Raw genomic sequence first — 24,647 nt, 5'->3', positions numbered from 1 at the left:
TAAAAATTGTTTTTAATTAGTGATGTCAGAGATGCTTGCTTCTTGAATAAGGTATTAAAATTTAAATGTAAATAAAACAATAAAATATAAAATGTAAGTATCAAGGAAAATATAATAAATTCATGAATTTTAAGGACTTTACTGTATGTCACAAATATTAATTTTCTGGTGAATTCTGGGGGGTACCCCAACTTCCTTTTTCCTGAGGTTGCCTGTTTACATTCTTTCTGCTGGACCTCAGGGCTTCAGTCCTTTCCCCTCACCCAGTACCAGATCAGCTTTCCCTCACCCCCACCACTCTCCCCACACCCTGTTCACTTTCCCTCCCACCCCTTGTGATTGTTTTCTTCTCTCTCCAAAGTGGGAATGAGGAGTCCTTATTTGGGCACTTCAACTTATTGAGCTTTTTGAGTTCTGTGAACTGTATCTTGGGTATTCTATACATTTTTGTTGTTGTTGTTGTTTGTTTGTTTGTTTTTTGGTTAATATCCACTTATTAGTGGGTACACACCATGTATATCCCTTGGTTATGAGTTACCTCACTCAGGATGATATTTTCTAGTTCCATCCATTTTCATGCAAACTCAGGATGTCCTCATTCTTAATAGCTGAGTAGTAGTTCACTGTATTAATGAACAACATTTTCTGTATCCATTCTTGTGTCATGGGACAACTAGATTGTTTCTAGCCCCTGGATATCACAAATAAAACCACTATGAACATAGTGGAACACGTGCCCCTATGGCATGGTGGGGCACCTTTTGGTGGGGCACTCTTTTCCCAAGAGTGGTATAGCTAGGTCTTCAGGTAGATCTTTTTCCAATTTTCTGAGGAACCTCCAGATTGATTTCCAGAGTAGTTTTACCAGTTTGAAATCCCACCAGCAATGGAGGATCATTCCTCTTTCTCCACATACTCTCCAATATGTGCTCTCCCCTGAGGTTTTGATCTTAGCCATTCTGATTGGTGTAAGGTGGAATCTCAGGTTCGTTTTGATTTGCATTTCTGTGCTAAGGACTTTGAACATTTCTTTAGGTGCTTCTCAGCCATTCGAGATTCCTCAGTTATGAATTCTAAGTTTAGGTCTATACCCTGGGAGTGAGAGGACTCAAAGGGAGGGACTTCAGATGAAATGCCTGGCAGTAGGGAGAGGGAACTTATAGAGCCCACCTCCATCAGGAAAACAGGACATCAAGTGGAAGTTGGAGTTGCCATCCCACAGTCACATCTCTGACCCATAATTGATTCTACCTGAAAGAATTACAGGGATGGAAATGGAGAGAAACCCGAGGAAAAGGAGGTCCAGGGACAGTCACAAAGTGGGATCCAGCTCAAGGCGAGGTCCTAAGGCCCGACATTATTACTGAAGTTATGAAGAGTTCACAAAAAGGTATCTATCGTGACTGCCTTCCAACAGACCCAACAAGCAGTTGAAAGAGTAAGATGTAGATATTTGTACCCAACCAATGGACAGAAGCAGCTGCCCCCTGTTATTGAATTATAGTAGAGCTGAAAGAAGCTGAGGAGAAGGGTGATCCTGTAGGTGGTCCAGCAATCTCATTCAGAGATGATGCACCTAACCCTAGAGAGACAGGAGGCCCCAGAGAGTTTAGAGGTCAGGTGGACTGGGGGATGGGGGTATCCACTTGGAGATGGGGTGGTTTGGAGAGAAAGTGTGGAGCAGTGGGAAAGTGGATGAGGGAATGGGTAATGGAACATGGAGTATAAAATATAAATTAAAATAAAATAAAAAACAAATATTAATTTTCATATAAAGTAAATATAAAATATGATAAAAAATTAACCACTAATCTTTGAATAATTTTAAGATCTCCATACTGCCTTGTTAATTCTGTTCTTCTCAAACTGCACTTGAGTTTTCCAACAAATGAACCCTTGTATTTACTCTCTTTTCTTCTCTTATACATTATATCACTACCACAGTTTCCCTTCTAGCCTCTCCTCCATATCCATAACACCTGTTTTACCTTCAGAAAATGGTTGACCTCCCAAGGGTATCAACCCATATCATCTCTTCATATAAAGGCTGTAAGAGCCAACCCAGTAGGAGAAAAAGGGGCCCCCAAACAGGCAAAAGAGTCAGAAGCATCCTCCCATTCCCCTCGTTAGTAGTCTCACAAGAACACTAACCTACACGACCATAGCATATATGAAGAGGATCTAGGTCAGACCATTTAAGATCCCTGATTGTAGTTCAGAACATGTGAGTCCCTATAAGCCCTGGTTAGTTCATTTGGTGGGCCAGTGTTTTGTGGTGTCCTCAATCAATCTAGTTCTTCCAAGTCTTCACATCCCCGTGCTCCTGCCAGATTCCCAAAGCTCTGTCTAATGTTTTGCTGTGGGTCTCTGAATCTGGTTCTATCAGTTGCTGGATGAAGCTGCTCTGCTGTCAATGATGCTAGATTCCTGTCTGTAAGTACAACAGCACTATAATTGGGCATCATTTCATTATCCTTTTTTTTTTCCAGATGTGTTTGATTTTATCCTTGATCTCTGGACTGCCCAGACACTGATTCTGTTGTAGTTAAAATTAATTGGGGTTTCTACTCACCTTGATCATTTAATTACCAAATAAAAGACACAAAATTTATAATAAGACTTAAAAGCTCTAGAGCTGGGCAGATACCAACCCTCTAGGCTATTTTGTCTATTTCTCTGTCAATAACTCCAAGATGTCTTGCCATTTTCCACTTGGAAAACTTTACACCAACTGTTTGGTACTCAAGTCCATGCTCACAGTCCTTCTAGTTCATGGTGTCTTCTCTCTTCTTCTCTCATTTTCTTTTTCCTGGTCTCTATCCCAAGCCTGGAAATGGAAGTACCACCCTCCTCTCTCTGCCCAACTATAGTTTATAGGCATCTTTCTTCAACCAATGATTTTAAGTTAAAGAGCAAATTTACATAGCATCATTTAGGTATGTGAGGATTTCTTCATCCCTGAGGATCTCCTCATCACAAGCAACCAGAACTTGAAGGCCAATATTTCACATTACAATACAAAACAGCAGACCAAACCTCAACCTGGTCCTGTGCTCCCTCTCCTAGTGTGGGTTTCGAGTTGAACCAATCACTGGTTGGCTACTCCTACAAGTTTTGAATAATTGCCAAATCCCCATATTGTCCTAGGACATCTTGAAGATAGGACAAGTTGTAGGCTGAAGGCTTTGTGACTGGGTTGGTAGTCAATCCTTCTGTTGGACTTCTTGTATTTTTACTAAAGAAGGCCAATTTCAACTTTATAAACACTTACTCGGAATCTTCGACTCTAGTCACACGCTTGGACTCCCGGGAGTTCCCCTATACTGGGGCGTAGAACCTTCACAGGACCAAGGGCCTCTCCTCCCATTGATGACTGACTCTACCCACACATCTGATCACTCATGATCCCAGTTCCCATCTCATTCACACAAATTAGGGTCAGTTGGATTTCAAAGCAAATTATCTCCCTGCAGGAGTGGTGGTAAGTCACTGGACTTTGCATGTGTTCTCTACTGCTGTCTTAAAGAAAGTCAATTTGTCAGCATCTTACTGAGCCCTATTCAGGGTGCTGAAACCCAATGGCACCAAAGCATTCATTAAAATATAATTTGTCTTATAAAATGATGCCTGAATTTATGGTAACTTTTGCAAATTAGGATATAATCAGAATTACTAACAACCTTCCATGTAATATTATTCCAACTCACATTTTTCTCTTTGTTGTTATTTATCTATTCTCTTCTTTGCAGTAATATTTAGAGTATGTCAGTTTCTATCCATGTTATAGTGTCTTCTGACATGAAATGTATAACATTCTCAGAATTATTAAATTCCTTACCACATAAAAACAATCATAGACCCATTGTGTTTCATAGCCTAAGAGTAATAGACTATGCTGTGTAGGAAAATAAGCAAGTATTGATCATGCTCAGTACATAGTTTATTTACCTTATAGAAGAAAAGGAAAAAAAGAAAGAAAACAAAGAAACAACAATCTTAAGAATCATATAACTATCAAAAACATGTGTTTCAGCTTTAAGACGTAGCTAACAGACATCAACAGATTCAGTTCCACCCCATAGTCATCGAACAAACAATGGCTGTTTTGGAACTTTGCCTAGATGATTATAACTTTAAACCTGTAAAGTTATATCACACTGATCCCTAATGCAAATATAACCTGACAGCTCTGTATTCACATTTCACCATTTATAGATGTGTTAGCTTCTAAACCATGGATTTTCTACCAATGTCAGTGTGGTTTTAATATTTTTATTTATATGTGAAATTAGATATTATACTTCTAGTGCTTTGACTCTTCTACCGAATAAGTCTATTTTATCTTACTAGTCTATTTCACAAGTTCGTCTCAGTCATTATAACACTGGTAGTTTAAGTATTAACATACATTTTAAGTATTAATTTAATAAATTGGTTTAGTGGAAAACTATTTCCTGGATCTCTCATGTTTGTTTCTTTTGTTTCTTTCACAAATATCAGGCATTTCTGATGCCACCATAACAATGCTTTTGCAACTAACTCACAGGATTCCTCTAATTTTAAAGTCAAACTGTTCTAAGCAGGTTCACTATCCCAATGAACTAACCTATTTGTTTCTGTACCCCTCTTTGAACAATATTTTACAAATTTTAATATATTCATAACAATTTTACACACACACACACACACACACACACATATATATATATATATATATATATATATATATATATATATATATATATACAGAGAGACAGAGAGACAGAGAGACAGAGAGAAAAAGAGATATGTATGTGTTTGTGTGCATGTGTGTATAAATCAGTACACACACATATGGCATTAAAATGCCATTTTGAGTGTTTATTTTATTTGACAATTCAACTTTTAGCATTTTCAAATATTGTATCAGTTTCCTTCATTGATTGTCAAACCTTATACAACCTACTACTATTTTTTTCCATAGTAGTTTGTTTTACATTTCTATTTAATTGACTTCTTAGATTCACCAACTTGAAGGACTTTTTATACTAGACCTTTCTTATGCATCCACTCATTCCCAATCTCTCTGATCACACTAGTTTTCATAGGTTTAGAACCCAGCTTTAAAACAAACAAAATTGTATTTAAAGACTCTCGATTCTCCTCTCTTCTCCATTTAATACAGCTCAAATTTAATTTCGTAGATAATGAATTCTTCCTTTCACATGAAAGTTTCTATAGGTGTCTTCTTGTGTAGGACATAATTCTTAGGAGCATTCATAAAAACACTCATGAGGGGTTTGATTCATTTTGTCAACGCTACAAGGCCTTATATTTAAAATATACCCCAAATCATCCACCAGTTAAAAAGTAGAATTTATTTCTGTAAAGTTGATGGCCATGGACATCTCATTTAATTGATCCTAGTATTCACATGCCTTATTTAACATCTAATGAAAAGAATTTTAAAAAATAATAAATTAGCAAAATAAATACTGTATCATTTTTCCTGATCTCTTACTTGTAAGGATTATATTATGAAGAAAAATATCTTTGAAAATTAGTGAATGTTATACATAAAATTTTGCCAACAATGGTGACAAGTCTTTGACAAATCTATTAAATAAAATAACTGCAGAATTCTCACCCTTTTAGAGACGATTTCTAACTAATATATACATATATAAATTTCTTTTCATATATTTTATTAATTTTTTGAGAATTGTAAAAATTGTATTTTCACCATATTCACCCCTTCCCCAATTCCTATCAGAATCACTCCAGACTTCATGTCCACCCATGCAATACAGTATCTTCATTTGTTTTAAATCTATCATGTCCAATGAATGCTGGCTGTATACTTTTCAATATATGGCCCTCCACTAGAACATATTCTACTTCTTGGGGTCCACACAGTTAAAGAAAAGTAAATAACCACCTCCCCTTCTTCAGTGCTGAGATTTGCCTAACATAAGCTTTAATAAAATGCTGTGCTTTTATCACAGTCTGTATAAACTATACACGATCTTAGAAAACATTCCTTAGAATTTTCTTTTTTATCTTCTTTTTGTACTCCAGAAATTCAACATAGTATTCTTTAAGTTCCTGTCTACCCATTGTTGTTAAATAGTCCTTATTTTTGTTTCCATTGTTCTTCTTACTATTTCTTATCTTTCTGTGTCGTACACTCAATTTCAAATCTCATCGTGTAGTCCTGATAATTTCCCTCTAATAAACGTTCATCGTTTCCTCCATCACAAAATTAACTAATAAATATTTAACACAAGCACTTTGTTTTAACTCATTCTCTTTAACATAAAGCCATGGAGGGTCAAATTCAGATTTTAAAAAGCAGAATGTGGAACTAAAAATAAAATAAAAGACAATAACAAAACACCTGAGGAAAAGGGAGTAATGAGAACTGAGATTAGAGACAAACATTATTCTAACCTGATTCTAAAACCAGCAATAGCTACTAATTCTCTATAACTCTCATCTAAAGAATCATGGGAAGTAATTCAACAGCTCTGTTTTGTATAACAGTGTATGTAAAATAGAGTCTCATCAAAGGAAAGTTTCATGAAAATCATGGGTTTTCAACAAGACCTAAACCATTAGAATGATCCCCATAGGAATAAGATACTGCTAAAGGAACACAAATCATTCATGCAATTGTTTTCTCAATGAAATTACTACCTCTCCTCTTGGGCTTTCTCATAAACTATCAATGTATATGTATATGTATATGTATATGTATATGTATATGTATATGTTTATGTATATTTAAGAAAGCCTTTCAAACACAAGACAAGCCATACCTCCCATAAAAATGTACAACTCTATAAACCAAATCCATTCCTGTCTTAGAGAGAAAAATGGTTCAATAACTCTTTACTTGAACTATTCAAAAAATGAGCACACTATTTTATTCTCTCACATTTATTCCTCTGTGTTGGGGATTTAGTGCAAAACACACCACAGAGAGTACACTAGAGCATTTATTAAAAGTTGCTGTCACACCTAGAGGTGTACAGAAAATGAATTATTAACAGATTCCTATAATGGATGTGTTATATCTATCACCTACTCCTGTCTAATATCACAGAACTTTTTTTTTTAATTTTGTGTGTCAGTTACTATCTTCATTGAGACAAAGAGGAAATAGGACTCACACTGATTAATTTCCAAAAATGAGTCCAAATTTTAGAAGGACAATGCAACCATCTAAATCATCACTTAGTACAAACTTAAACATTAATGCAGAGAGTTTTCTAAACTATTTTCAAGTGTGATTCCTTCAGTGTGTTAGTGTGTTCTACTCTATTTCTTTTGTGATGTACACTTTCTATAAATGACTATTTTCATAATATATGAGATTATGTAGAATTTATATTTGGTCATCTGGATCATTTCACTTAACATTGTAATCTTTTGTTGTATCTATGTTGCCACAAATCCAGAATTCTTTTTATTGATGAATAATATACAACAGTATAATTGATCCTCATTGTATCATCCATTCATCTTTTAATGGATATTCAATTTAAAATATTTAAGATTATAAGCAATTCTTTAAAAGGAAAAAATGAACAAATGTTTCCTTGAGACACTGATAATTTTTGTCTTTGCTCATGCACCAAATAACTGGATCGTAGGATCATATGATAGTTCTGTTTTAATGAATTTCAATGATTATTTAGTTTGTTTGGGAAACCATTCCACATGTAGCCACCAAACCTAGATACTATTGTTGATGACAGGAAGTGCTTGCTGACAGGAGCCTGATATGGATGTTTCTTGAGAGGCTCGTCTAGAGCCTTACTGATACAGATTACAATGCCTGCAGCCAGCTATTGGACTGAGCAGGGGGACCCCAATGGAGAAGTTAGGGGAAGGACTGAAGGAGCTGAAGGGGCTTGCAACTCCATAGGAAGAATATCAATATCAACCCACCAGAATCCCCAGCGCTTGCAGGGACTAAATCATCAACCAAAGAATACACATGGAGGGACCCATGGCTCCAACAACATATGTAGCAGAGGATGGCCTTGTCTGGCATCAAAGAGAGGTGAGGCGCTTGGTCTTGTAAATTCTTGATGCCCCAGTGTAGGGAAATGCTAGGGCAGTAGATCAGGGGTAGGCAGATGGGTGAGGGAGCACCCTCATGGAGGTGGTGGGTGGGTGGGATGGGGTTAGTTCAGAGAGTAAACCTGGAATGGGGATAACATGTGAAACGTAAATAAACAAAAAAACCAATGATAAGGATTTTTGTTTTTTTTCAAGAAACAGTTTGTTTTTAATTCTTGAGAATGCTCCAGATTATTTTCAATAGTAGTTTATTGGTCATTTCTGCAAATAATGTTCTTGAGATTTCTGCTGGCTATCTTTTCACTTGGATGTCTTTTTAGAAAATGGGAGACCCAAACCCAGATAAAACAAGTATTAGTGTATTTGTCTCTACTCCATATTTTTGTTGTTATGATTTCCTTGCCTATATAAACATTGCCTGATATATATTTCAAAAAAATATTTTGTCTTATTTTATAAATTGCCATTTTACTTTGTTGACTATGAGTAGTTGAGTTCACAGCTATTTCATTTGGTCTCTTTATTTATCTGTTTTTAGAACTTTTCCAAAAAAAAACCAAAACAAAAACAGCAACAACAACAACAAAAAATCCCAACAAAAATAATATACAGTATTTCCACTATCATTTGTTTCCAAAGTTCTCTTCTTAATTTCCTTCCTATTCTGTTGGTTCCTCAGGAGCACTTGCTTAATTTTAATTTCTTTGCATGCCTTTGAAATATTTTGCCTTATTGCCTACAAGTGCTTCTGGATTTTAGGTCAGAAATGTAATTATTTTATTTTAATATGTTTAGACTCACTCTGGAGCCATAACTTCACAGTGATGTCATACATGCTTAAAATATTTATTGTCACCCATCAAGTCATTGCATATTTATTGCATAAGTAACATCTTCCAAGATGAGGATTATACTCTTATACAAATTGAACAAGATTTCAGTGCAGGAGAAACTTTCTGGAATCTATGAGGGTAACTGGAGTGAGGATACCAAAAAGTGGAGGATATAGAGTCTGAACTGGACATTTATAGCCAAGCAAGGCTTCCAGTAGTTGAACTGGTTTACATTTGGTTGACTTGATGGACAAGAAGTTCCCATGTGAATCCTTACATTACCCAGGCTGCAAACTCACAGAAGGGACTCATTGCTGAAGACAACTTCTATACATCTCATTGAATATAGAGAGGTGGAGATCTTGCGGGTTTGGAATATTCACCTCTAGGTTCTAGTCTTCATGGAGCAAGAATGTATTCTTCAGCCTGCAGAAAGAGAAATCTGGACACCAGCCTAGCCACACAAACTTCCACTTACAATCTGACCTTCCTACAAGATATACAAGAGCAATTGTAGGGAACAACTTGAGGAAGTATCCAAACAATGTAGGTTTAACTTGAACCAGAACATGGATGGATAGGCCAGAGTCCTAGGGTAGAAAGTAAATGACTGACAACAACAACAACAAAAATTCTACATGAAATGATTCCTAATTATTATTCTGCTACTCTATCCATCATTTGCAATTCTGTTGTCATCCAATGGACTTCCTTTGACAGCAGATCAGAGTGGGTGCAGAGAACCACAACCAGACATTATGCAGAGAAAGGGTAAAGGAGAGCGAGAGGAGGAGAGGGAGAAGGAGAGGGAGAGAAAATGGAACAGGAGTAGATCTAATGAAGAAAGGAGATTGAACAGAAAGGCAAGAATAGAGGTAGGGAAAGCAGTGGTTGGGATATATTATACCAGAGAAGAATTTGTTTTTAAAAAAAGCACAAAACAATTATTTTATTTTTATTTTAAAACTACAATTTTCTTTTAAAACATGTACCTGTTAGAAAGAAAGAGTTGTACTGTTAAAATATTTTTATGTTCTAATTTTATTGAAGGAAAACCATGTAAACATATTTAACTCTTCATAAAAGATGGTGGTCCTTTGTGTGAGCATTTCTTCAAGCAAGAGTTCATGAAACTGTTTGAATGCAATAAAATATTTTGTAAAATTACTTATTCAGTGGAGGCTAGAAATGTACAATACCATCAACTCCAAAATTATCCAGTGAAGTTGCCCTAGAAATATCTTAGTAATTCAATCAACTTCTGCCAACAGTTTCTGAGGACAAATCTATGTGATGTACCACCGACATGGTTGTAAACAACTTCAAGCAGAATCAGCAGTGATTACCTCTGCTGTCAATCACAAATATTTGACCATCTCATGATGTGAGTCTTATTACTTTGGTACAATTTTCATTGGTGGATATATAAAGGACATTTTGAAAAGAAAAATATTAAACCAACAGAGACAAACTATACTCATCAAACATCAAAAATATTTTAGGCTTTGACAACTTGAAGGATTGTGGTGATATTATCTATGATAGGGAGCATCAGAGAAAAAGTTGTCTGGTAAAAAAAAGTTGATGTATTTGGACATTCCACTTCAGATGTGGTTTATAGGCCCAAAATACTTATTTAGAACTTTGTGGAAACTTTGTTGTTATGAATATTTATTTCTGTATACAGAAAACCAAAAATAAATATCAAGGAATCCATTGATCTATTACTTTTAAAATGTATTTATTTAAAGGGATTCTTGATATTCTTAATTCTGTATATTTACTTTTAGAATGTTTTATACAATATATTTGTCATATTCTGTCATCTCTTCTAGCTCCTTTTAGACCCTACCTCAACTCCTATATTCAACTTTGTACTTTTCGTCTATTACAAAAAAACAAACGAACAAACAAACGAACAAAACTGACAAAAGAAATAAGCTTATAAAAAGCCATGGAGTCTGGTTTATACTTGCCCAATATTCCTGCACTTCACTCTGCGGAGTGTTGATTATATATAATAAATGTCACTCCACTGAAGATGACTGATCTTTCCTGTCCCCACAGCTGTGAAATATAAATGGCTTCTAGGCTAAGCGATTGTGTCTAGTTCCTTTTCTTCGTGCTTAATTTTATGTGGCTTAAGTATGTGTAGGTTTTTAGATGCTATGACAGTCTCTGTGAGCTCATGTGTGCATCTGCTGTACTATGTTTGGGAAAAAAACTAAAGTTTTTTCTTGGGTCATCCACTACTTCTACCTCTTGAAATCTTTCCACCTCCTTTTTCTCATAGATCCCAGAACCATGCAAGTATGCAAGAGATAGAGATATTCCTTTTCTGTCAGAATGACAAGAATTCTTTTATGCTTTCTGTGCTTTTCCTTATTAACCACCATCTACTTCAAGGAAAGGATTTTTTTGATAAGCCAAATGATGATCAATGGATATATCAAAATGTCACTAGAAGTCACTTAATGCTATGTTCATTCATCAAAATAGTAGTAATGGGTTTTCCTTTATGGCCTTTTACCGTTCTACTCTCTGGTTCCTGGGCTCAGCATGGGTACTATCTGATGTGTTTGGACTTATATACAATCAGAAAGTGCTTTTTACTTTAATAGCCTTTGTGTTCCTATTATACCAGTGGGTCTATCATTCACGTAAGTCATATTATAGATAAGAGTATTCCTACAGAATGATGATTAGTCTTCTCCTATGATGCCATGTATAGAACCCATGAGAAATTTGAACAGTAGTCAATGAGGGTGAGGTGTCCAGATGAGCATCAGCTCAATTTCATTTTCAATGATATAAGTATATGGTGTCTTCATCAAGGAAATAACCTGAAATATTTGATAAGGGGTCTAGAAGAACTCTTTGGCCCACTACTCAAAAAGATTCATCTTATTACTGGTATTATGTGTTTTATTTCATAGATTATGATATCTAGGTAGGATATTATTTTCCCCATTATATGGTAATTCCATTTCAACTCAGTTCATATATTTATAAATTTTAGCAAAGTTGTACAGACATGGGTTTGCAAATGCAATTCTAGGGGTCTTTAATATTTCTCTACATATTTCTTCTTATAGTTGACCTTCTCATTTAACTCCAAATTTAATTTTCCTGTTATAATTCCCATACATCACCTTGTAACACTGTATTTTAGTTCCCATTACACTGAACTTCTTCTTACCTTCTGATCCATTACTAGCTACTTTACTTCTGCAGATATCCTTAATTAAATAGGTTTCTAAAGCTTGAAAGCTAGTATCCACTTCTAAATGAAAACATGTTAGGTCTGTCTATCTGGGTTGGGTTATCTCACACTGTGTGACTTTTTCTAGTTCCAGCCAAATAACTGAAAATTTCATAATTTTAATTTTCATTAAAAATGCTCCTTCAAGCTATTCTTAATATTGGTGCAGAAAAGACCACCAATGAACATGGATGAACAAGTATCTCCATTATGACGTGGAAAATGCTTTGGGTAGATGCCCAAGTGTGACATATCTGCATTGCATGTTAGAGCTACTTTCACTTTTTTTGAGGAACCTGAACACCCATTACCATAATGTCTGTATTAATGTGCATTTCCATCTGCAGTGTATTAATACTCCCTCTTCCAATGCTGCTGCCAGTTGATGATGTCATACAGTTATATTAAGTTGTATCTCAAATGGCATATGTCATAAAATTGGTTTTGTTGATCTTTGCCAAAATGACCAGGGTAAGACAAATCTCACAGTAATTTTAAGTTGTATTTCCTTGACTGCTAAGGGTATTGAATATTTTACAAGTGTTTGTCAGTTATTTGTGTTTGATATTGTGAAAACCATCTTCTCATTGTATACTGTATTTTTAAAATTGAAATATTTTTACACTTACTGTTTAGGTTTGATTCAGATCATTTGTTTCATTCCATATTTAGTTTGTCTCTTTGCTCAAATGATAATGTCCTGTACTGTAAAAAGCTTGTTACATTCATGACACAATTTATCTTTTGCCTTAATTTCTACTTTGTTAGAGTTCTGTTCAAAAATCATTTTGAATTCCAATAAGTTCAAGATTACTTCTTTTGTGTCAGATTCAGGGTACCCAGTGTTATGCGGAGCTTCTTGATCCATTTGCTGTTTAGCTTTGTGCAAGATGACAGATGTCGATCTGTTTTTATTCTAAATGCAGCCATCCCTGACCAGAACCAACTGTATTTTTCTCAGTGTGTATATCTAACTCTTTCCTTACTAATTTACATATCCATTTTCACAAATTATAGCCAGTTCCTCAATTATCTTTCTCTGATATATTTGTTTTTGGACTTTATAAAATTCCAAGATTCGTGTGGGAAGGAAAGCTTGCTTCTGCCAATTATACCACAGAACTGTTTGTTCTTACAGTTATTTACTTCATGACAACCTTTGAGAGTTTTCTTGACAAGTTCAAAAACAGGTTTGTAGCAAGATTGATCTTATGAGTATTGAAGCCTTAAATTTAATTATGGAGAATTGACATCTTCAAAGCATCCTGCTTTTTCTTCTGGAGTAGCTTCTTTTCTATTTTTGTAAATCTAGAAGTTATTTTCCCAGGAATATCCCACTCTTAGGAATTGAGAATGATTATTTTTATTGATATTCACATATCATGTACCATTGTTTTTATTTTGCCACATTTTATAATGATGTGCTTTCCATAGATTACAATTACATCAAATCAATGTGGGAAAGAAAATGAGACCCAGGTTAGAATGAATGATCTAAGGAACCAGTGTCTTTTATTAAGGAGGAGCTGATGCATACCTGAACTGTTAGAGATTCTGACAGCATGAACAAAGGCCTGCCCAAGCTAAAGCCAGCCAAAATATCAACATAGAGAAAAGCAAGTAGGCAAAACATTCCATCTGTAGCTTTAAGAAAAGCTAGTTGATACTGATTCCTGATGTAATAAGAAAATCAGTCTTCTCCAGGAGAATGTCATAACACTGAGTACATTAACCATAATCTAAGGCAAGTCTCAAGCTCAAGGGTATTTGATAAGATAAAACAGAGTCCAGGTGTAAATTTTAAACTTTTCTTGATATTTAAATGTTTATAAATACTCATTTGCTTTGCTGAAGCCTACATAGTTTTCCATACCCCAGAGCTTTATTTTCAAATAAATTAAATCCTGATATTGCCTTTTGTGTAAAAATTTTTTTATTGGATTATCCATATGAGTTTCCTAAAAGAATTTTCTAGATGTAGAAATAATTTTGTATGGAAAGTTTTAAGGGTTTTTGGAAAAAAGACATCCACATAAGAATATTTAAAAAAATTCTACTTTAATTGAAAAGAAACAAAGAAGTAGCAAAAAATAAATAAAAACGAAAAAAGGTAAGCTCCTACTTAGGGGGCATGGGGCATGAGTCTTCAGAGAACGATAAAGGAACTAAGGATGGTAAATAAGTAAAATACATTGTATAAATTTATAAAATGAATAAAGTATGTCAAACACATTTTATATAAATAAAAACCATTAATTATTCTGTAAAATACTAAGTATGCTAGGAAATCATAAAGGGTTCAGAAAGCAGAAGGCAGAATAACTGTCCTGAAGGGACAGAGAAACAGACATGTGTGATACTGATCCATAAATGTTGTCCTTGTGGTGGTGGTCATGCTTATGACAGTTGCGGTTGTTCTCTTGTATGCTCAGTTTACATCTCACTTCTCTCCCAGATATAGTAGCACGTCTTTTAGTTTGACCTATAATAATACAAAAGTCAGTGTGCCTGAGCTTCTTTTTTTAAAAGTTTAAAAATCTTTCATAAGCACCAGCATGAAAATGACTTGACTGCCTTGGATTCCAAGGAACCTAAAGGTCTGTGGGAATGGCAGGTTTCCATTTACATTCCATCAGCTCTTGTGCAATTTGTCAATGTCAAAACTGGCACATTGTATTCATAGACAGCTCTGTGCCATTATGCCTCAAAAGATTACATTATGTTACAGGGTATTCAATTCCCTCAAGCAAGAAATAGGATGGCTTCCTATAGGTAAAAATATTTAGTTTCACAGTGAAACTGATCATTTCTGCCTCTCTCCTCACCTTTAGCTATTTTTCATATGTGAATGACATGTTAAGGAATGAGTCACAGTTTTAATCCTGCACACAATGTGCAATTAGGATAAGAACAGAATTGCTGAAAGGTCCTTGTTAATTAAGACCTGACAATTGATAGCATTTCAAATGTGTTAACCAGATTATCCTAAATGTAATAAAACAAAATAAGAGAAATAATGACAAGGAACTATTGAGGTACAAAAAGGGAAAGTATACACAAGAAAGAGACATAATTTGGGGACCATTGGTAAAATATTTATTCTATAATACAGAGAAAGAAAAAGTACGATTTTTTTAGCATATAAAATATAACCAAAATCCAGGAAACTATCCACTTTAAGGAAATATGTAATCAGAGCCCATAAGAACTTTCCTTCCTGTTTTCTACCTTGCTATACTCTCTGGAAAGCTTTTGGCTAGAAAATGGGAACCAGATTTCAGTGCTACATTAATATTGTTCCCTCTCCTGCTTGGGGCAGGTGATACAGTGACTGGATCAACCTCTACCCCTTTTCTGCTATCCTAGATCTTTCCTGCAGTGATTAAAGGAAGTGAAAGATCTATATGATAAGAACTTCAAGTCTCTGACGAAAGAAATCAAAGAAGATCTCAGAAGATGGAAAGATCTCCCATGCTCATGAATTGGCAAGATCAACATTGAGAAAATGCTTATCTTGCAGAAAGCAATATACATATTCAATGGAATCCCTACCAAAATTCCAACTCTATTCTTCAAAGAATTAGAAAGGCAAATTTGCAAATTGATCTGGAATAACAAAAAACCTAAGATAGCAAAAACTCTTCTCTGGGGGAATCACTATGCCTGACCTAAAACTGTATTACAGGACAATTGTGATAAAAACTGCATGGTACTTGTATAGCAACAGACAAGTAGACCAATGGAATAGAATTGAAGACCCAGAAATGAACCTACACATCTATGGTCACTTGATCTTTGACAAGGGAGATAAAACCATCCAGTGGAAAAAAGACAGCATTTTCAACAAATGGTGCTGGCACAACTGGCTGTTATCATGTAGAAGAATGAGAATTGATCCATTATTATCTCCTTGTACTAAGGTCAAGTTTAAGTGGATCAAGGAACTCCACATAAAACTAGAGACACTGAAACTTATAGAGGAGAAAGTGGGGAAAAGTCTCAAATATATGGGCACAGGGGAAAATTTCAAGAATAGAATTGTAAAGGCTTGTCCTGTAAGATCCAGAATTGACAAATGGGACCTCATAAAACTGCAAAGCTTCTGTAAGGCAAAAGACACTGTCAATAAGACAAAAAGGCCACCAACAGATTGGGAAAGGATCTTTACCAATCCTAAATCAGATAGGGGACTAATATTCATTATCTAAAAAGAACTCAAGAAGATGGACTCCAGAAAACCAAATAACCCTACCCTATAGGTGGAACAACAATATGAACGAACCAGCACCCCTAGAGCTCATGTCTCTAGCTGCATATGTAGCAGATGGTCTAGTCAGCCATTATTGGGAAGAGAGGCCCCTTGGTCTTGCAGACTTTATATGCCCCAGTACAGGGGAACACCAGGGCCAAGAAGGGGGAGTAGGTGGGTGGGGGGAGGGTATAGGGGACTTTGGGGATAGCATTTAAATGTAAATGATGTAAATACCTAATAAAAATTGGAAAAAAAAAAGAAGCTACCTCCCCATGTTCCTGCTGAATTGCTTTTAATGTCTCTTTTAAGACAAATGGAATTTGTTAGGGAATGAGATGCTGCACTTCACTCTACAATACATCGTGGCTGTCATTGTAGTGGTAGAATTCTTCCTTGGATTCTTAGCTTTGACGTTATAATTTAGAATTTTTATTATTATTATTATTTTTCATTGCTATTTTCATAATTTTTTTAAAAAAAATATTGGCATCTGATACATTATGCAGCTGAAGATGACTCTGAGCTCTCGATACCTCCGTTCTTATGTGCTATAGGTACAGGAATGTGCTGCCACACTCATCTACTCGTTATTTTGAGGGTAACTATTAACAATAGTTTTCTTTATTACTATTAATTATAAGTTTATATCAATTTCACAATGATGCGATCTAATTAAAAATTTAGGAATTCTATGGTAATTTCAAATGAAAAATATTTTACTGTTACTTCTCAAAAATTGTATGATCTAAGTACAAAGCAAGAAAATCTTCTAAATTTACACAGCAGTCTAACCATCTCAGCAGGCAAATGTACTTTTCTCAATGACTGATGACCTGACTATGATCCATCAGGACCCAAATACTGTAAGGAAAGATTCCTGTAAGTTGTCTTCTGACCTCCGTGTGTGCTCCATGGCATACCTAGACACCACAACAAGCACATCCATAACCCTCTACATCACAAATACATATTTTTTAAAAGAGAAAGTCACATTGAATATACATATATAAATATTCACACATATACATATTTACCTATAGATAATTAGACACATATACAATTAGCTATATGATAATCTGACAGAAAAAGAAAGATGCACAATGTTTTCACCAAACTGTATTCAGTTTTTATTTTTCATTAAACAAATACAAAAAAAAATATTTTGACAGATCTAACAAAGGACACAGGAGAGTGACCACTTCACTATGCATTGGTTGCTGTAAACAACAAACGGAGCAACTTATTACTGTGATGTCCTGAGCCTCGCTGTCAGATTTGTTAGATGAAGTACACAAAGTTAAATAAAATGTAAAATATGATAAAAGCTGTGGATGTGGGGACACCATAGCACTATTTCCTACAAAGCACATGACATTGCTTCAGTCAGATGCTTACTTCCAAAAATACCTAAATGCATGCATTGAGTAAAGAAAATTGTCTTCATTCTACTCACAGTGACAAATAATTTCCAAACAATTTGAGAACAATTTCATAGAACAACATTTAGAAACAGCATAACCAGGAATATTAAGACATCCATTTTTATTATCAAGTGAGGAAAAAAAAATCTCCACAATTATGGTCCTTCAAATTGAGAAAGCATGATGTAGATATTTAGGTGAGTTTTTTGTGTTTATATAGTTTATCATAAAAGTAGAAAATAAATTTTTAAAAATATAAATCTTTACTATAACAAGGATAAATGCATCAACTAATTTAAAAATGAAGAAAATTAGAGTAAACTAATTACAAATTAGTAAAAGGAAAATAATGCCTAGAAAATGAGAATGAAAATTTATTGATACATTTAAGTCTTAATCATTATTTACTAGAAAACTTTTGGTAAAAGAGAAGTGCTTAAGGTTTCATGGTCTCAAAAAATATAAAATTAAAGCTGAATAGTGGCTTTATTGTTTCATTGACCATTTTCCACGGAATTTTTCTGTCATGTTTGTAAGAACATCACATAAACCTTTTCAGCATTAAGAACATTCAACTACAGAGATAAAAAAAAACAAAGTGGGAATTATTCTCCATGAGGGTTGTATTTTATGTATTCATATGGATGATTGAGCCTCATATTACCATTATATACTCACATCAGTGGTCCTCGCTTTCATTTTTCTTTTGTGTATTCTGGTGCTTTAGTCAACTAAAGCCTACAGAAATTATCAGAAAAGATTAATTAATGAAAAATATCTGAGTATTTCAATTAGTAAACCAAAAATATGAGTATTTTAGTCAACTTTTTCAAAGTAACCAATACATGGGAACAGAAAAGGAACTTCCCGATCTCAAAGCAAGTGTGGTTGTGTTTTAAAAACATCAAAGGTTATTTAAAAATTAAATTGCTAACTGCTTTCATTTATTGACATTAATGAGAAGAGAAACAGTATTCTATGTCAAATAAAAAGTTAGATCATCCTTGCTTTTGCTGTGTTGTAGATAACATTGTAAGTTCACAATATCAGAACCCAAACTGCAGGCATTCAGGCACATGTGCGCTCACATGCACAGGCACATGCGCACGTACACACACACACACACACACACACACACACACACACACACACCCCTGGCAAAAGACAATTAATAAAGCAAGCGATTGCTAGAATTTCAAAAGTAACTTTGAAACACCAAGAAGGAAGTAAATGGGTTACATTTCAGACTTCATGCTTGTAGATTAAAATATTCATATCTTCAACACTAATTGTCAAAAAGTTATTATCCCCTCTGTATAGAATAATAAAGATATTATCCAACCATTAGTGAGAAACTTCCAAACCTTAAAGGGTGTTTTTTTTTTTTTTTTTTTTTGTTAATTTAATCAAAATTGTTAGCAACATATCTTCATGCTATGAGTTGTCTTTTAGGTTTTAATTCATTTTAATTTTTCATTTAATTATTTTGTGTATGTAACCGTGGTTCCCGTGCATATGTTTGCTAAATGTATGCATGCCTATTGTCCACAGAGATGAGAAGAGGCATAGGTTTCAGTGCAAGTAGATTCAGGAAAGGTTGTGAATCATCATGTGGATGAGGGAAACTAAGCATGGGCCTTCTGCAAGAGCACCAAGTGCTCTTAACCTCTGGCCCTTGTTAGACTATACTGGTTTACCCTAAACATGAGTGGTAGCAACCGCTGAACCCATCTGTGGCATAGGCAAGAAGACTCATTGTGTTGTGGGAGTGAGTAAACATAGAAATGCCTAAATCAAGTGACCCATGAATCAGAACAGCAATACTTACAGAGAAGAGTCTCTAGTGAATATGTGAAATTGTACAACCTTTCTTCTAGTTTTGGCTGAGCTTGGAAATTTCCTTTAAATTATTTTTCAGTATGGTCACTATTGACAATCTGATTCTTTCAAGATGATTGCTTTGAGAAATTTCCAAGAAAATCTCTGTGAGTTTAACTGTTGAGTCCTCACCTGAGCCTCTCACTCCTCAGTCAAAGACCAGTTTGCTGCTTTGATTCCCAAGTATATTTAATCATTGCATGGCTCTTGGTCTCATCATGAAGTAGTCACTACATAAATGCTTATGGTTACAATAAAATTGTATTTAATCATTATAATTGCAACTATGAATTGTCTACTTGATAGAATCTAGAATCATCTGGAAGACAGACCTCTAGATATATATATGCCTGTGCGATTATGTGGCCTGCATTGCATGTATAGAGGCCCAAATCATGACATGTCAAACTCAACAAAGAACTAGACTAAGGTTTTACATATAATATTTTTTTTTTTTTTTGCATCAAGAACCTGGCCTCACTCTTTCCATACCCAGAGAATCTGCCTGAAGTTAACTGTACATAGAATAGCATAATGGCAGAGGAAATTTCAAGACAGAAAAAGATCCAGGTTGTTTTTTAAAAGAATTTTAAAAGACATTAACAACACAGAAAATTTTCCACTGAAGCTTGGGTTAATAGGAAAGGTGGCCAGAGAGCAAAACTATATCCCCAGGACCACAGTCCCTGTTATTTATGATGTAAATGGACTTTAATAAGTTCCCTTAGTTATTAATAATACCTAGCCAGCCCCACCCCCAGACTGAAGCGGAGTCCTATGAATTTTTTTTTTCTTTTTTAGTACAATCACTGGGCGAATTAGTCCTAGTCTATTTTTTCTATATGCTAGACTGTAATTTTCCCAGGTGTGTTCCCTAAGTAATTGCTATTTAGGTCTTGAGCAGAATTATTTCACCTCCATCATTCTGTCCTCAGGGTGCACTTCCCCCGGACACATGCTCTATGGCTTCCCCCTTTTTCTCTGTCCTTCTTTCTTCTCCCTCTCTCCTTGTGGTCAAAACCTATGACCTTCAGCCAGGTAACTGAATCCCTGCCTACCTCTATTCTCACCAATAATTCTCTGTAGCCACTTTCATTTAATAAAGGAAAGAATGAAATGAGCAAATTCATAAGAAAGAATGAATTAAGAATGATTTAAATGGAGACTACTTGTCTCCATAAGTCACAGGAACTAGGCAAGAAGTCACTAGCTCCAGGAACAGAACATATAATCCAGAAACAACGTTATACCTAACCCCCCAAAACAGTCTGGGGATCACCATAAAAATGGGGAAATATCTTATCTCAGAATGGGACACATGTGCTGAGCATCCCTATCTCATCCTATGGCTAAACATTCATGACAGAGGAATGCAGATCATGGAACATCTGTGACTTCATAGCACCCATCAATGAAATTTTAGATTACCTAATTCTTCTAGAGAGTTCCCCTGGGTCCCTATATAAAGATCTCTGTTACTTTTTCTGGGTTTGCCATTTTAGAGAATGGTTGATTCCCTGCATTCTGGTTGTTTCAGCAGAATATATGTTCTTTGTCCTTGCATACTATCTGAGTCTGGGGTCTTCCTTCAGCAATTCTCAGATCCTTACACAAATAGCTTTACATTTGAGAGCAAAGTTGACACAGCAAAGACTGTATATGTGGGTATGGGAATTCACTTGTCTGGGGGCAACCAGATCTTGGGGTACAGAAATTAGCATTTGAATACATAGAACCAGACAAACCCCAAACACAATCCTATTTGGAACAAGAGAACACAAGAGAACACTACATATATATACAAAGTTTTATCTTTCAATGTCTATGAGAGATTTTCTTGAACAAGTATTTTAAACTGATAATTTATGTCCTCATTGTGGATGGTAACTGAGACAAAATGGGAATTGTAATTAAAGTTTGCAAGTGCTGATGCCACAGATGTCATTAACATAAATTTACATTCCTATGATATCAGAACCCAGCTTTAGGCTTCCAGGTACACTGGGGCCAGAAACTTCCCAGTAATCTTCCAGTTTTTCAGACCAGCTGAGGAAGTGAAACTTGTGTACTGAGCAGTTACATAGTTCTCAGCTTCACCAATGTGAAACTAGTCTTTGTTTACTAAGCCGGAATGGTGTAAGCTAAACTATTAACTTATATCCATTATAACTGTACTTCTCCACTGCCATAATGCAACCACCAAAGACTCCTTATCAATGCCTACATAATAAACCCCCTCAATGACCCCATACTTATACTATCCTATAATATAACTCTGAATACTGCCTCCCCCAACAAAACAAAATAGGTGGAATTACTTCGACTTTCAGAAACCAGTTCCAGAAATGTTTGCTATTATGTAAAACAAACAAATAAAGCAACCAACAACAACAACAACAACAAAGTTTTGTCAAATTTGTTTCATTGTTTAAATTAAAAATTGTCCTATGAATTTTAGCCCTAGGTCAGATTCAACTTAATAGCTGCTTTGTAGATTAACAATTGCTTCTTGGTCGTTGAAGTGTAAATGTAATTCTTGGGTGTTTTTCTAAGCTGTTTTTGCTCCCAGGTAAAAAGAAGGCATTTCTATGTATACTTAAGCCAGTTTTAGCTCACCCAAATGAAACAAAGACCTGGTATTTTTATTAACAGGATGTTGGCTCAAAATTTGGCAGGTTCTGAGCTATTCTAACCCTGCGTGAACACCTACCTCCCATAATGTGTTTCTTTACCTGCATCTGAGTCTTGCCTTGGTTTGCTCTGATCCATGTGTATCCTCAGGGCTTTTCTTTCATCACAAACTTTATGGCATATCCTCTTGGCCCATCCAAATGATCACTCCAGACATTCTTCCTCTCCTCCCCTCTCTCCTTTCTTGCCACTCTCAGATTGGGATAATAAATCCTATCCTCTTCTGCCCAGCTAATTGCCTGATCAGCTTCTTTATTTATTTATTTTTGTTATTTTATTAGATATTTTCTTCATTTATATTTCAAATGTTATCCCGAATGACCCCTATACCCTCCCCCCCAACCCTGCTCCTCTGCCCACTCACTCCCACTTCTTGGCCCAGGCATTCCCCTGTATAGGGCATGTAAAGTTTGCAAGACAAAAGGGCCTCTCTTCCCAACAATGGGTGACTAGGCCATCTCTGTTATATATGCAGCTAGAAACACGAGATCAGCTTCTTAAACTGTAAAAAGTCAGAGAAATTTTTTTACATAACATTAAGACCAGAGATGCTTGACCATGCCATAGTCCAGATTGCAACAGATATCTGGGCATAGAAATGAGCATCTGAATACACAGTGCACAACATCATCTCTGAACACTGAAGTCTTATTCATATTAAAGGAGATGAATAATATGAAAATTCCTTCCTAATTCTCATTGCCATTTTTTCTGGAACACATAAATGACGAGTTCCTGTATTATAATAATTTCAATCAGATTTATAAAGAATTCTAGGAATTAGATCTAAGTTCACAAGGATGTGTACTTTAAAAGTACTTTGCCTCAATTATGTCATATTATATAGCATAGAATCAAATGACCAAATCAAAGATTTACTTTTTATGGATAAAAGAAGGATTAACTAAGTTATTGCTTTGAGAGGTACAAAAGAAAAAATATTCCAATTAATTAAGAGTGTATACTAAGTCAATTTGCATACTTCTTCCCCAGCAAAGGGTACAAAACTGAAGAGGCAGAGCCGAGACTGGGTCTGTATTGTACTCTGACCCTAGATCAGGTTTAAGTTTTTGAAGTTGAAGTAGGTCTACACAGTAGGAACTCATGTCTTTTCTTATAAGTAAACCAGAGTGAATTAGGGCCAATGAGGCAAACTCAGAATCCATAGCATCCCTCACCAAACAAGAAATCATGAGTAGCTTTCTACCAGAGACTGGGTGTTATGAGCTACTCACAGTCATAGGCAAATGGTTTGAGGACTTGATGATGGTGAATTTAGCCCGGTACAAACCAACAGGAGAGTATATGACAGTAGGAAGGATCAACCTAGAAGCTTGTTCCAATGAGATGGTGATGTTCTTGCAGGGTGAGCTTCATGTCTCTAAACGCTTCAGCCATCTCAATATAGTGCTTCATCGGGCCACCTTCATCGCAGACAATGAGTTGTGGGTTGTCACATCATTTATGGCACATGACTCTGCAAAAGATCTCATTGACACACACTTCATGGTGAACTGGTGATTGCATATATCCTGCAGGGAGTGCTAAAGGCCTTAGACTACATCCATCACATGACCTATGTGCATAGGAGTGTTAAGGCCAGCCACATTCTGTTCTCCACAGATGGGAAGGTCTACCTGTCTGGTTTACACAGCAACCTTAGCATGATTAGTCATGGGCAGCAGCAGACTGCAGTCCATGATTTCCCCAAATACAGTAACAAGGTCCTGCCTTGGCTCAGCCCAGAAGTTCTCCATCAGAATCTTCAGGGTTATGATGTCAAGTCCTAAATCTACAGTGTGAGAATCACAGCATGTGAACTAACCAATGGCCATGTTCCCTTCAAAGATATACCTGCCACTCAGATGCTGCGAGAGAATTTTAAATGGCACAGTGCCCTGCCTGCTGGACACCAGCACCATCCCTGCTGAGAAGCTGCTCCCAGGTCCTGAAGGTCTAAAAGGGGACAAGTCCTAAGCAGTCTGGCCCTGCCCAGCTCTCAGGCATCTCCCCAGTTACCGAGCACCAGGTCAGTTAAGGCTGGGACTGGACATCCTCATCTACATCTCTCTTGGGCCCTGACACCTGAAACCATTTTAGCTCATTTATTACACTCCTTTCCCAAGACTCCATCTTGATGCCTCCTGCCAGCTGTTGTCTTTGTGCCTCCTTCAAGGGCTATACATTTCTTGCCTCATCTGAGGGCTTAAGAGTCTCATGGATTGGGAGGATTAATATAGTCA

At 35.7% G+C, this 24,647-nt stretch overlaps 1 pseudogene; it reads left to right on the top strand.

Moving 5' to 3' along the window:
- The first annotated feature begins 23,508 nt into the window (after positions 1-23,508).
- On the top strand, positions 23,509-24,381 carry LOC110330304 (annotated as a pseudogene).
- The last annotated feature ends 266 nt before the right edge of the window (positions 24,382-24,647 follow it).

The sequence above is a fragment of the Mus pahari genome, chromosome 13, assembly GCF_900095145.1.
Source record: "Mus pahari chromosome 13, PAHARI_EIJ_v1.1, whole genome shotgun sequence".
Taxonomy (NCBI): domain Eukaryota; kingdom Metazoa; phylum Chordata; class Mammalia; order Rodentia; family Muridae; genus Mus; species Mus pahari.
The sequence above is the reverse complement of the archived record's forward strand: the minus strand, read 5'-3'. Positions and strand labels throughout refer to the sequence as shown.